This window comes from Erithacus rubecula (assembly GCF_903797595.1).
Source record: "Erithacus rubecula genome assembly, contig: SUPER_Z_unloc_3, whole genome shotgun sequence".
Classification (NCBI taxonomy): domain Eukaryota; kingdom Metazoa; phylum Chordata; class Aves; order Passeriformes; family Muscicapidae; genus Erithacus; species Erithacus rubecula.
Window position 1 is genome coordinate 129,025 of NW_027635944.1, and position 11,142 is coordinate 140,166.

The window sequence follows — 11,142 nt, forward strand, 5'->3', positions numbered from 1 at the left end:
AACTTTCTGTTAAACAGCAAGTCTTCAGGCATGACCTGTTCCTAATAGAACTGAATCCAAATATTTTTGTGATTGAAGAAAAGTTGTGCTTATGCAAGTTATGCGGGTAGAAACGCTTGTATTTAGAGTTTTAATGTAAGGATATTGTGCTCAATTTTTCAAAGCTCTGTTTTGCTGTCAGTAAGATCAGAAGGGATGTAGAGAGGCAGACAAATGGAATGTAGCAGGAATCTCCTGCACCATGGATCCCTTGGCTCTGAGCCCTTCTCGGGCTGCAGCCACCTGCAAAACCTGCCTGCAGGTATGAATGTTGCATTCCAGTGCTGGCTTTTCCTCCTGCTTCTCATCTTCAGTGCTGTTCCAAAACAGATCTGGTGCTTTAAACTGCTGCTGGGCTCTTCCAGCAGAAGCCAGAGCAGATGGGAAGTGCCACAGAATTAGAATGTCACAAAAAGCTTTAGGGGAGAGTATTTCTGGTAACTAAGCCACACCCCAATCACAACAGCTTTATTAGTTTTTCCTCTGTAAATATTCAGTGACTTTTGGTTTTTATTTGAGATTTCGCTTGTTTGGGGTTTGTTTTGTTTTTCCCTTAAAAATTAAACAGGAAAAATACTAACGGTTGCTTTCAATATGCAGATATAAGGCCCTCTATTTCTTGTCATTATTTTGTTGCCAAAGCACTTTACTCCTTTCCTCACATGCTCCACTGCAACCCGGGGTGTGATTCTTTCAGCAGCTGGAGTGCCACCTAGCCAAGAATGTCATCTTAATATAGACATTAGTAAAACAAGTGTTACAGGATCTGGGTTATACTAGCATGTTTTAAAGGCTCAAGACTTTATACCTGAGAGTGACAGTGCACTTTGCAAGCACATCACATGGGTTGATCATGTTTTTAAATTCAGCATCATTGCAAAAATAGATTACAAATTTTTTCCTTCTTTGCCTCTTAAGAGCAATCCTCTGCACAACAAACACACTGGTTCATTTACAGCTAAATACCACTGGAAATTACAGTCCTGATCTTCACCAGTGCCACTGATACAATGGTTTCCCACCCCTCCTGGTACAACCACAAGGAAATACAGTTCTACTACAGCAATTTTTCCAACAAAACTGCGTTGCAAGCTTTTTACACAAGGCTATATTAATATACTTTAAAGTCTTTCGTTACTTAAAATGTTTTCTTTTGCGTGTTTAAGGCACCTTTTTTGTTTGCTTTAAATGTTCTTTGTGTTCTTTAAATGTTCTATATTTTAAACTACAGTAGTTCTAACTGCAAAAGATCTGATTGATTCCGAGGACGTAAGTTGAATCTGGTAGTAAGTACTATGTCTTGATTTCTTAAGTCTTGTCTATTTCAAGGCATTGAATCAAAGCCTTTACCTATGTCTACATTTGTGTGCACTATTTTGGGATCAGCAGACAATTGCACAAGACTGTGAGATTTTGAGAATTCTCTGTAATTTCATTTCCTACACCTCTGTTGGATGACAGAAGCTTCCATGCTGGTTCTGTCCATCATCTGTCACCACCACAACAATCAATACATATAAACCTGTCTTGCAAAGTTCCCTTAACCAAAGTGCAAAGCTCCATCCCTCAAACAAATCACCTATCCGTGATCCATCATCTCTTTTGATTTGAGACGTTATATTTTCCCGTTGTATACTTTTGTGGATGGATTTGGAGTGGTCAGACAGGTTCATACAACACAATCCTTCAAATTCTTCACAACCCTGTCCCTGTGCCAGTAAAAGAAAATCAATTGCTGCTCTGTTTTGTAGAGCACTGTAGTCTAACAGTGGTGACCTCTGTCAGCATATCACTGATTGCAGTGCATGGGGCCCTGACTCAACCTAATTGTTTCAAGGCCACAGCTGAAGCCAACCGGGGTAAAAATACACCTGCTGAAACCCTTTTGCAGCATTCCAGGGCATAAAATTACTCTTGCAGGTTTCTTCAGATTGACAGGCAAATCTTTTACCCCTGTGTTTCTTAAGGACAGTTTTAGCACTAGGTGCTTTCACCCTCCAATGGTGCATGGATCACCTTCAAGGTGTGATGGAATATTCTGCCAAGCCCTATCTCCACAAAGGAACCAATATCCTTTGGTTAACACTGCAAACTCCATCCCAACTATCTGAATAATTACACCAAGACCTCGAGTTTCTGTATGCAAAGTAATGGGGAGTAACTTTGTACTTTGGAGGATCACTTTTTCGCCAATCACTAGCTGAAAACATAAGGCAGAAATCCATTGTTAAAGAACCAAGGATCTCTAATTCTTGGGGTTTGGATGCTGCTTTGGGAAGTTCTTTGGTCTAAATGTTCCAATCACTCACAGGATTGCTTCCACTGGCAACCTCACCTGGTTTGCTATTTGCCTTTTGGTCAAATTATCATAATATATATGTATTGACCAATCTTCCACTGGCACACTGACTGGGCAGGTTGAAAAAGGCTTTTCTGGGTTCAAATGGAACAGGTGTATGGTGTCTGAGCCTGCTGCCTTGGCTAAAGCAACCCAAATATTTGTTTTTGGTTTTCCCACAGGCAAATCCACACTGCATGAAGCAAGCAAGACTAGCAAGCACCAGCGTTCCACTCACGTTTGCTCCGTATCTTTGAGTTTAGAGCTATATTTTTGGAAAAAGACTTCTCCATGTATTTCAACTCCCAAATTTTTTCCGGGGCTGGTGAACTGTAGCAAAAATGGGTGATTGTACCAGTACAAATTCAATGGGGGGATACCAAGCTTTTGCCAAAAGAGCTCTATGAAATGAAGTTTCCACACTTTTTTCATTAACATAAAAATCAAGGTTTGTGGGTTCGACATCAAACTGAGACTGACACTGATTAACATCATATTTTCCTTTTCTGCATCGAGGGCAAACACCGGGTGGTTCAGCTTTTCTTGTTACTTCAAAACAGTTTTTTTTTAAAAATGTGGCTGGGCTTCCCACAGTTAAAGCCTTTTGGTAAAATCAAGCTGGAGGGCTCAACGAGTTTCCTCAAGGGTTTTTTTGTGTTTCAATAGCTTGTTTCGAGTTTATCTCCCAGGGAATTTGGGGATTTTACAAGCTGCTCTCTTAAGTATTACCGTGGGCTTTAGCAATATCCTGTGAAGTGTTAAGTTAGAAGCAGAAAAGGTCTGGGGAACAGGCAGTGGCTGGGATTGCTGAGGGGCAGCAGGAGTGGGGGAGATGAGGGGGCGATTCCTGGCACAGGGAACAGAACAGAACAGAACAGAGGACCTGTCCTGGGGTGCAAGGGGAGCCGCGAGTGGGGAAGGCTGGTGGAAAATGTTCAATATTTTCAGAGTGGTAAAAGTTTTCCCGTTCTGTGATCTCGACTGTGAGTGAATGAGTTATGAGATCTCCAGTTAGCTAAATCCCAGAACTCTTATGTGAGAGCAGATACGGGATCTGCGGTTGGGAAAGCGGTGCTGACACAGGTTTGGAGGTCTCTTAATTCATTTTTGTGAATATTATTATGAGGTTTAGTTTCTGTAATTGTCTTGAGCCGTTGATAAACATGCAATTTCTTGACAGACAGTTCCTGTCCTGTATTTAGTTCACCCCAGAGCTCACCTTGTATCTTTCAGCAGTTTCTTCTCTACTTCCATCCCCACATATCCTTCAGGCTCAGGCAAGTATTATCTACTTCTTCCAACACTTCTTTTTTTTTATATCTGAGGATTCCCAACAGGTTGGCAGCCAGTCAGTTTTGTTTCTTAAACAAAACCGTTTATTTTGGATCTTTATATTAACAATGGGATGAGGCTACAGGTATGGCAGTCCTAGAGTTTTTGTTTCAGCACATCAGCCTCATGACAGGGTGAGACTCGGGAAGTGGCAAAGGCTCTTACTGTAAAAACACTGCCCAAAATTCTATTCATTACAAGGTCTTTTTGAAGCACTTCTACCTAATGGGGTACTGTTAAAAGCTTACAGACATTTGCTTAAGCCATTTACTAAAGTTACATGTACACCTTGCTTTTAACAATGCTTGCATGTTGTTAGCTAAAAAACAATGGATAAAGCTTACTTGCTAAAGTTATATTTTTCTATTATCTTGCTTACCATATTTTCCAAGGCCTATCTCCACGCAGCTTAAAAACAGTCTTACTGTTTCTTGTCCTTGCAGATCTGTATTCTTGCATTTTTCTGAGTTTTCCTTTCACACAGCTTCTGAGAGTTTCCTACCTTTTCTATTTCCCACAACCACTACCACTGATAGTGTGAATTGCAGTCAGTGGTTCTGACTGGAAAGACAAAAAACAATCTCCCAGCCAAAATCACAGGAACAAGAATGGGTTTATTGGTTTCCAGAAGAACACCTGGTTTGCACAGAAGAGATTGGTCCTTTATATAAAAGGTAAATTAACATAGTTCTTTCAGTTCTGTGTATTCCTCATGTTCCACAGGATCTTTAATAAATTATTCCCAGAAACTGGCTGCATCCAAGCTTGACTTAACACAGTGCACACTTTCTGCATATTCTTTGGTGTGAATATTTGCCTCCCCTTTTTGCAGTTGTTGCCTCAGAGCAGACTTGATCAGCTGTCACTTTATCTTCTGTTTCACGGCTCCTACAAATAAATCATATCAGAACTTTCTGAGATGATTTAGCAGTAAGGACACACAGGCAGTGCTTTTTCAGGACTAACATGAACATTCATGGTGTTCATCTTGATGGCAGAAATGATGAAAAGAGTTGTTTCCTTGTAAGAAAATAATAAAAAGGAGTTTCTCTGCTCTGGACGAGGTCTGCATGGAGTGCTACACCCTCAGGACTCAGACACTTAAAGAAGTGTTTGGTTATCCATGGTATTGTCCTTTGATAGTTTAATAAGCAGCATTTTAAATCCTGCTTTCTAGTTCAAATGTGTTTCTAGCAGCAATGAAAAAGGTCCAGCAGCTCTTGGTGCAGAACACCTTCCACAAAAATGTAAAAGCTCATAATATGGTAGAACATTTCAGGTAATTCAAAGCAGTAATTCTTTGGTTTGTGCCTATATTTTTTTAGCACCCTGATTTTTCTACATTTTAGATTGCAAAAATATGAGTGATTCTGATGGAAAACAACTCCTCAACACGATTGTGGCTGAGACAGATGGGCAGTCATCTATTTGATCATGGTGGAGTCACACCGTGTTGGAAACATGGTAGAAAAAATTTCACAAGTCTTTGACATGTAGCCTAATGTAAATCCATCAAAGTCTATTCCTCAACCAGAATATTTAGTGGAAAGACTCATTAGTCTTTCCACCATCACAACTTAAATGGGAGCAAACACTGTTAAATGCTTCAGAGTAAGCAGATGTACAATTTGTTATTTAAATTGTTGCCCATTCCCCTTGTTTCCTCTGAGTTACATGAAAACGTGTAAAGATTTGAAAAAGTACAGAAAGATGCTTTACTTCATTTGAAATAGCTGATTTTAAAAAATTAGTTTCTTTTTCTGGCATAGTCTGAGAGTTATGACTGCACCTGTTGCCAGTACTGTCATATTGTTTATAGCAACAAAGCCTGCAAGCATTTGTTTTTGTGATTAATTTAATAATCTTTTTGTGTTTTAACATGTTTTCTGCACAGAAAGCTGCAACAAGATAAATACTTGCAGCAGTATCAGCTCTTAACAGTCCAGTGGCTCTTAAGCAGTACCATTATTTTGCATTTTTAGTTCTGTAATTGTTTCCCCATGGTACAAATAACCTGTTACACATATTTTTACTTTAGCTCTAAAACTCAAAGTTTCAGCAGTGGGCAGAAAGATCATTTTACTCAGCCTAAAAGCATGTAAGTAGAAACATTATTCAAGGTAAATAAGTGAAGAACAAAGTTTTACATCTGGATGAATTACCTGAAAGCTTTTCTGCTAAATGCTTTTATATTTCTTTTAGAACAGAAGATTAGGTACATGCATGCCATTTACATATTGCTCTGTCTTTCAAATACTTAACCTTAAAAAAAAAAATCAGGACATGAGAGTAAAGCAGCCAACTATTCCATGAGTGTTGGAGCCACACCTTGTGTAAAACAAGGAGTTCACAGAGTAACACCTATGAATGTGACAGGGGTAAATCCAACACATACTGCACAGCCTAGGGATGAAGAAAAATACATTGAATTCTGCTGAAAATGTCCTCACTTATGTGATGCAGAAAGACAAATTCCAATTGCCAAAGGGATCACTACTGAAGGTGAGTTCATGGAAATCTCTAAGAGGAACAGGTGAGAAAGGCCAATGAAATATTGACTCAAGCATTCACATTCAATGGATTTTTAGAGTATGTGTAAATTACAATAATATAATGTAAATATAAATAGTGTAATTTAATAATGTAAATATATATAAAATGTACATAAATGACATAAAATTTAAGCTTTATATATAAAATTTTATGTATATAATTTACACTATATACAGTAATAGAAGGTAAATACAATGTAAATCATAATTTACAGGTGGAAAAGCCCTGTGTGTCAGTCTGGTGTGAAATAATCCACGAAGGAATTGCCATCAAAATAGTAAAACTCTAGAGAGAAGTGGCACAACATGTTCATATTTCTCTCTTATATGATTTTTGAATTTTTTTATGCTTGCAAGTCTGCAAAATGCTTTAACTTAAGACCAGTGTCCCACTTATATTTTGCAGTTAGAGAAACACATTTTTAATAAAAAGAATCGAGAATGCCAGACATTAGTCAGTGATAGTTGCCAGTGGAAAAATATTTAGAAGAGGGCATCAGACAAAGGTGTGTGGTATTTGCAGCTCAAATGGGGGTTTGTGTTTGACAGGTCTCCAGTGCACTTGGTTTTCGGGGGTTTGGATTATTTTTGGACATTTAAAAAGCTTCATGTGGACAAAAGTGGAGAAGCAGTAAGTTCCATGACTAAATAAATTACCCCAAAGTGCACAGGTACAGTGCAAGCTGTTTTTGTTGAGGCTCCCCATATCTCCTGCTTTGATGAGGGATGTTATTTGCCACACAGAAATTTTGGAGGTTCCCCACTACATTCCCTGCAGAGGGGGTTCATCCCCTGCCAAGCCCTATTTTTAACTCGTTTTTGTCTTTTCCTCAGACCTCTTCTTCCATTGCAAGTGCAGCTACTTCTAAGATCAAATTTAATCAGAAGAGGGCAGCATTTCATTTATTCTGTTAAATTTTTTTTTTTGTGGAGCCCTCAGAACATTCTCTCTTTAGCTTCCACAGCCTGATACAATGAGTTTTACATGTAATGAACATACTTTCCCTTTAGATTACTAAAAATAATAACTTCGCCCACATCACCTTGAATTGAAAAAAGATAATATCCTGCAGGATTTTTATTGGGTCTGGGGAAATCTTAAAAGACCACTTTCTATGTGCACTTTAAATTGCCTAAGTGACATCATTTTATATAATTGCATAGAAATACATCTCCTTTACAAGCTTTCCATCCTTAGGACTGTAAAATATGTAGACATAATAATTTAATTTGGAAAAACTGTAGTGCTGTGCTCTTTTTTCCCCCCTCACTATTGTTTCTTCCTTATATCCCTTTATATATATATATATATAGATAGATAGATATAGATATATAGATATGTAAATATGAAAAATTGCCTTTAAAGTCTCATTACTGATAATTTATCGTCTTTTCTGAAGGAATGAACCCTTGGCAAAGGAAAATAAACTAGACAGAAGAGCCTCAGAGTAACTATTTCACACAGCAGGTTTAAGAGGAAGGTGTAGGTGAGATTTACCCCAAATCTGCTGTTATGACAGACTGGTTTGTAAAGGAGTTTGTGCAACAGACATTCCATAGGGGAACATGTCAGAGGATTTTACCATAAGGAGGGATTTTGACTTGCTGAGATGACAGTGTTGTTAATTAAGTAAATAAAAGCAGAAAGGGTCACTTCAATTATAAAGAGATTCTAATTTTTTGAATATAGTGAAACTCTTTCAGTTAGGAGAAATAGTTGATTTGCTTCATGAATGGGACAAAGTGGCCACGCTTTGGGAGGAGGTATCACAAATGTTGAGAGATCAATAAGCATCTTACACTAAAATTACTCAGAAAATCTTTCTGTCCCTTATCAAATCATTTGGGAGCATTCATTTCAAAAAGGATTTTCATTAAAGTGCTGATTGATTTCATATTGAGTATTCTGGCTTCTGGTGACATTTTTAAGGGAAATTAAAATACTAAAGTAGATAATCGTGCCCCAAGGAGACAGGGAGGTGGTGATGCAGAGAGGAGAGTCTGCTCTGATAAGGTCTGAGAGATGGTGTTTTTCTGGCTGGGGGTGAGGGGTTGAATTTTGTCATTGGGTTTTCCTTTATCAAAAGAGAAGTTCTCCCCACTGCATTTTTTCCCCTGTTGATTCTGCAGTTTCCGTGTTTGTAAGTGCTCTAATGTCACCACTTTTAATTTTGCCATTGTTGATGTTTTCCAGCATCTATTTCAATATATGTATATTTGTATCTATGCTCTACAGAAAGGATATTCAGAAAAATCCGAGGGAACTCTTTCACCTCAACCATCATGACAAGAAACAAGTACACAGTGAGGTAGAGCTGCAAAAGGCTCAGCAAGGTACAGAGGCAAATTATTTCACTCTGATCTCAGAGATGTTCAGCTGATCAGATTACTGACCCTACATATTCTTCAGCAGGTGAGTCCAAAAATGTGGGATGCTTAAAAACTCCTAATTTCTGGCATTTTTTGCTTTGAAGCAAAAGAGCTGCACTCAGGTCTTTGTATAGGTATATATTCTGTATCTGTACATTGAAAAAATGTCACTTCTGCTTTGTGATCACTTTCAAAACACTTCAGCTCCTGTGGCATGCTCAGACTACCATGGGTTCAAACATAGGGTGCGTTTGAAGTTTTGTTTACTGTGCCCAACAGTTATGTAATGGTAGTTTCTAAAAGAAAGAAACAAACATGAAAAATAACCCCAAGAATTAAGCAAGAAAAATCCTCCAATTTCACTCATTTCCAGGGAGTCCAAAGTGAACAGTAACAAAGACAACACAAAACAAAAAAAGAATTACAGAAATGTGTGGTCCCTTACTGCAGCCAATGCTCCAGATGAGCTTTCTCTGATTTAATTTGAATTCTTTATAAATTTCTTTGCCTTAAATGAAGGCCTGCAAGTGAGACAAGTGTCTCTGTTTTGTACTGTCAGTGTCCCTCACACGTGCCTTGATGGCTGCTCCACAGCAAGAGAAATAACTCAACCTTAACTCAACCTTAGGGCCAGTTAACAGATGGAGTCTCACTGTCTTTGAATCAAGATGCCCAAAGTCTAAAAAGTCTCTTATTGATGATTAGAGGGCTCCTAATAAACTGTGACACGGGTTTATGGAATTTTTCAATATACAGCATTTTAGAAACTGGAAAAATAGGTGCTGGTGTCCCTAGGGCAAAGACTGTAAAACATAATCCTGAATTACAGAGCCAATATTGTAACTTCCCACTGACTTGAAGACACACAGGAACTGGTATGCTCATAAACACAAACCCCTTTTTACAGCCCCTTCTCTGACTGTAACAATAATGGAATATCAACTGTATAAAAACGCATGGGCATTAATTTTTCACTGATGTGAAATGTAATAACTAAAATATTCCTCATATAAATACACATGTGTAAAATAAACAGATGGCCTGACAGACCCCAGCAGCATATTCCTGATTTTTATACAAGAATGTATACACATGTACATTAAGCACACTAAAATCCTGTAAGAAATATCTTGGGGATGGAAAAAACCTCCCAATCCCGCAGTGTTTGTACTCACTAAATGAACAAACCAGTGAAATGAGTAAGCCAATAATACTGCTCTTAAAAAAAAAAAAAAAAAAAAAAAAAAAAGAAAGATTTTTCACATAGTGTATTTTTCTTGCTAATAAACTTTATTTCAAAGAGGGACTGCAGGATTTGGTTTATTGTTTTGGTTTAGCTAATGATTAGTTTAAAGGGTCTAAGTTTTAACAAAACCTAGTAACTACTTTATACTGTCACCATTACAAGGCTGTTTAGCCTAATTTTGAAACAAAGTCTTGCCAAGAAGGAGAAATACTTGGCTCAGTTAAGTTGTAGAGATGGAGATAAATGTAGAGATGGAGAAAGAATAAGTACAAGTACACTGGTGGTATAATTTTGAAGGCAGATAAACCTTGGAGTGGGGCTGAAAATCACTGAGAAAATTTTGGCTTTTCTAAATTATTTTTGTCTGTTTTGTTACTATTGCTCCATGGCAGTAATTTTCAGTCATTCTATCTGCTGTTTAAACACATCAGGTGTATGGGACACCAACTGATAGTTCTTGTAATCATGGAAATAAAATTATCAATACTCAAATTTAGTTGCAACAGTCCTTTTCTGCTTCATGCTTTCTTGAAAACACTGAATATGAAAACAAAAGAGGAAAAAGTGCTAGATTTGCTTCCTGCAATAGCAAACAAAAAAAGGGAATTTTAAAATAGATTCCTTTTAGCATTAAAATTAATCATCAGCTGATGAAGTGAATCCTGTATGAACATTGCCTGGTTTTGAGTGGGTTTTTTGAGCCTCACAGGAAGGTACCATTTGCTCTGTAATTCCATATTTCACTTGCTCTCACATTAGCCTCCTATAGAATCAGCTACTGCTTTTTGACTTGATATTTAAGATTACTCTCATAGTTAGACAATATTGCATTACTCAGAAAAACACTTTCTATTTGAAGATTCTGTTACATATCAGAAAATACAAACATGTTCTTTTGAAGGATATCCCTGTGGTGCCAACCAATGTAAATACAAATCCAGATGTTTTGGCAAGCTAATATGAAGGGAAAACTCTTTGGTCTTCATTTACATTTTAAAGCAAGCATTTTATTAGGAGGAAGTGAAGAATGTTGACATTCCACCACTTGGACCCTAGGCAAAGCAGTGTCTCAATGCCAAAATGTCAACATTTATTGCAGTTTCCTTCACAATTAACATGCTAGAAACACATCTGGCACATTTCTTTCTCTTTTCCCCCCCTTTTTCCTCCCCCACTGTCTGTTGTAGATAGGAAAATGGGAAGGTAAGATAATTGTGATTTTTCTCAGCCAGCCATCTGTATTCAGCTGTTTTGGAAAAAGAAGA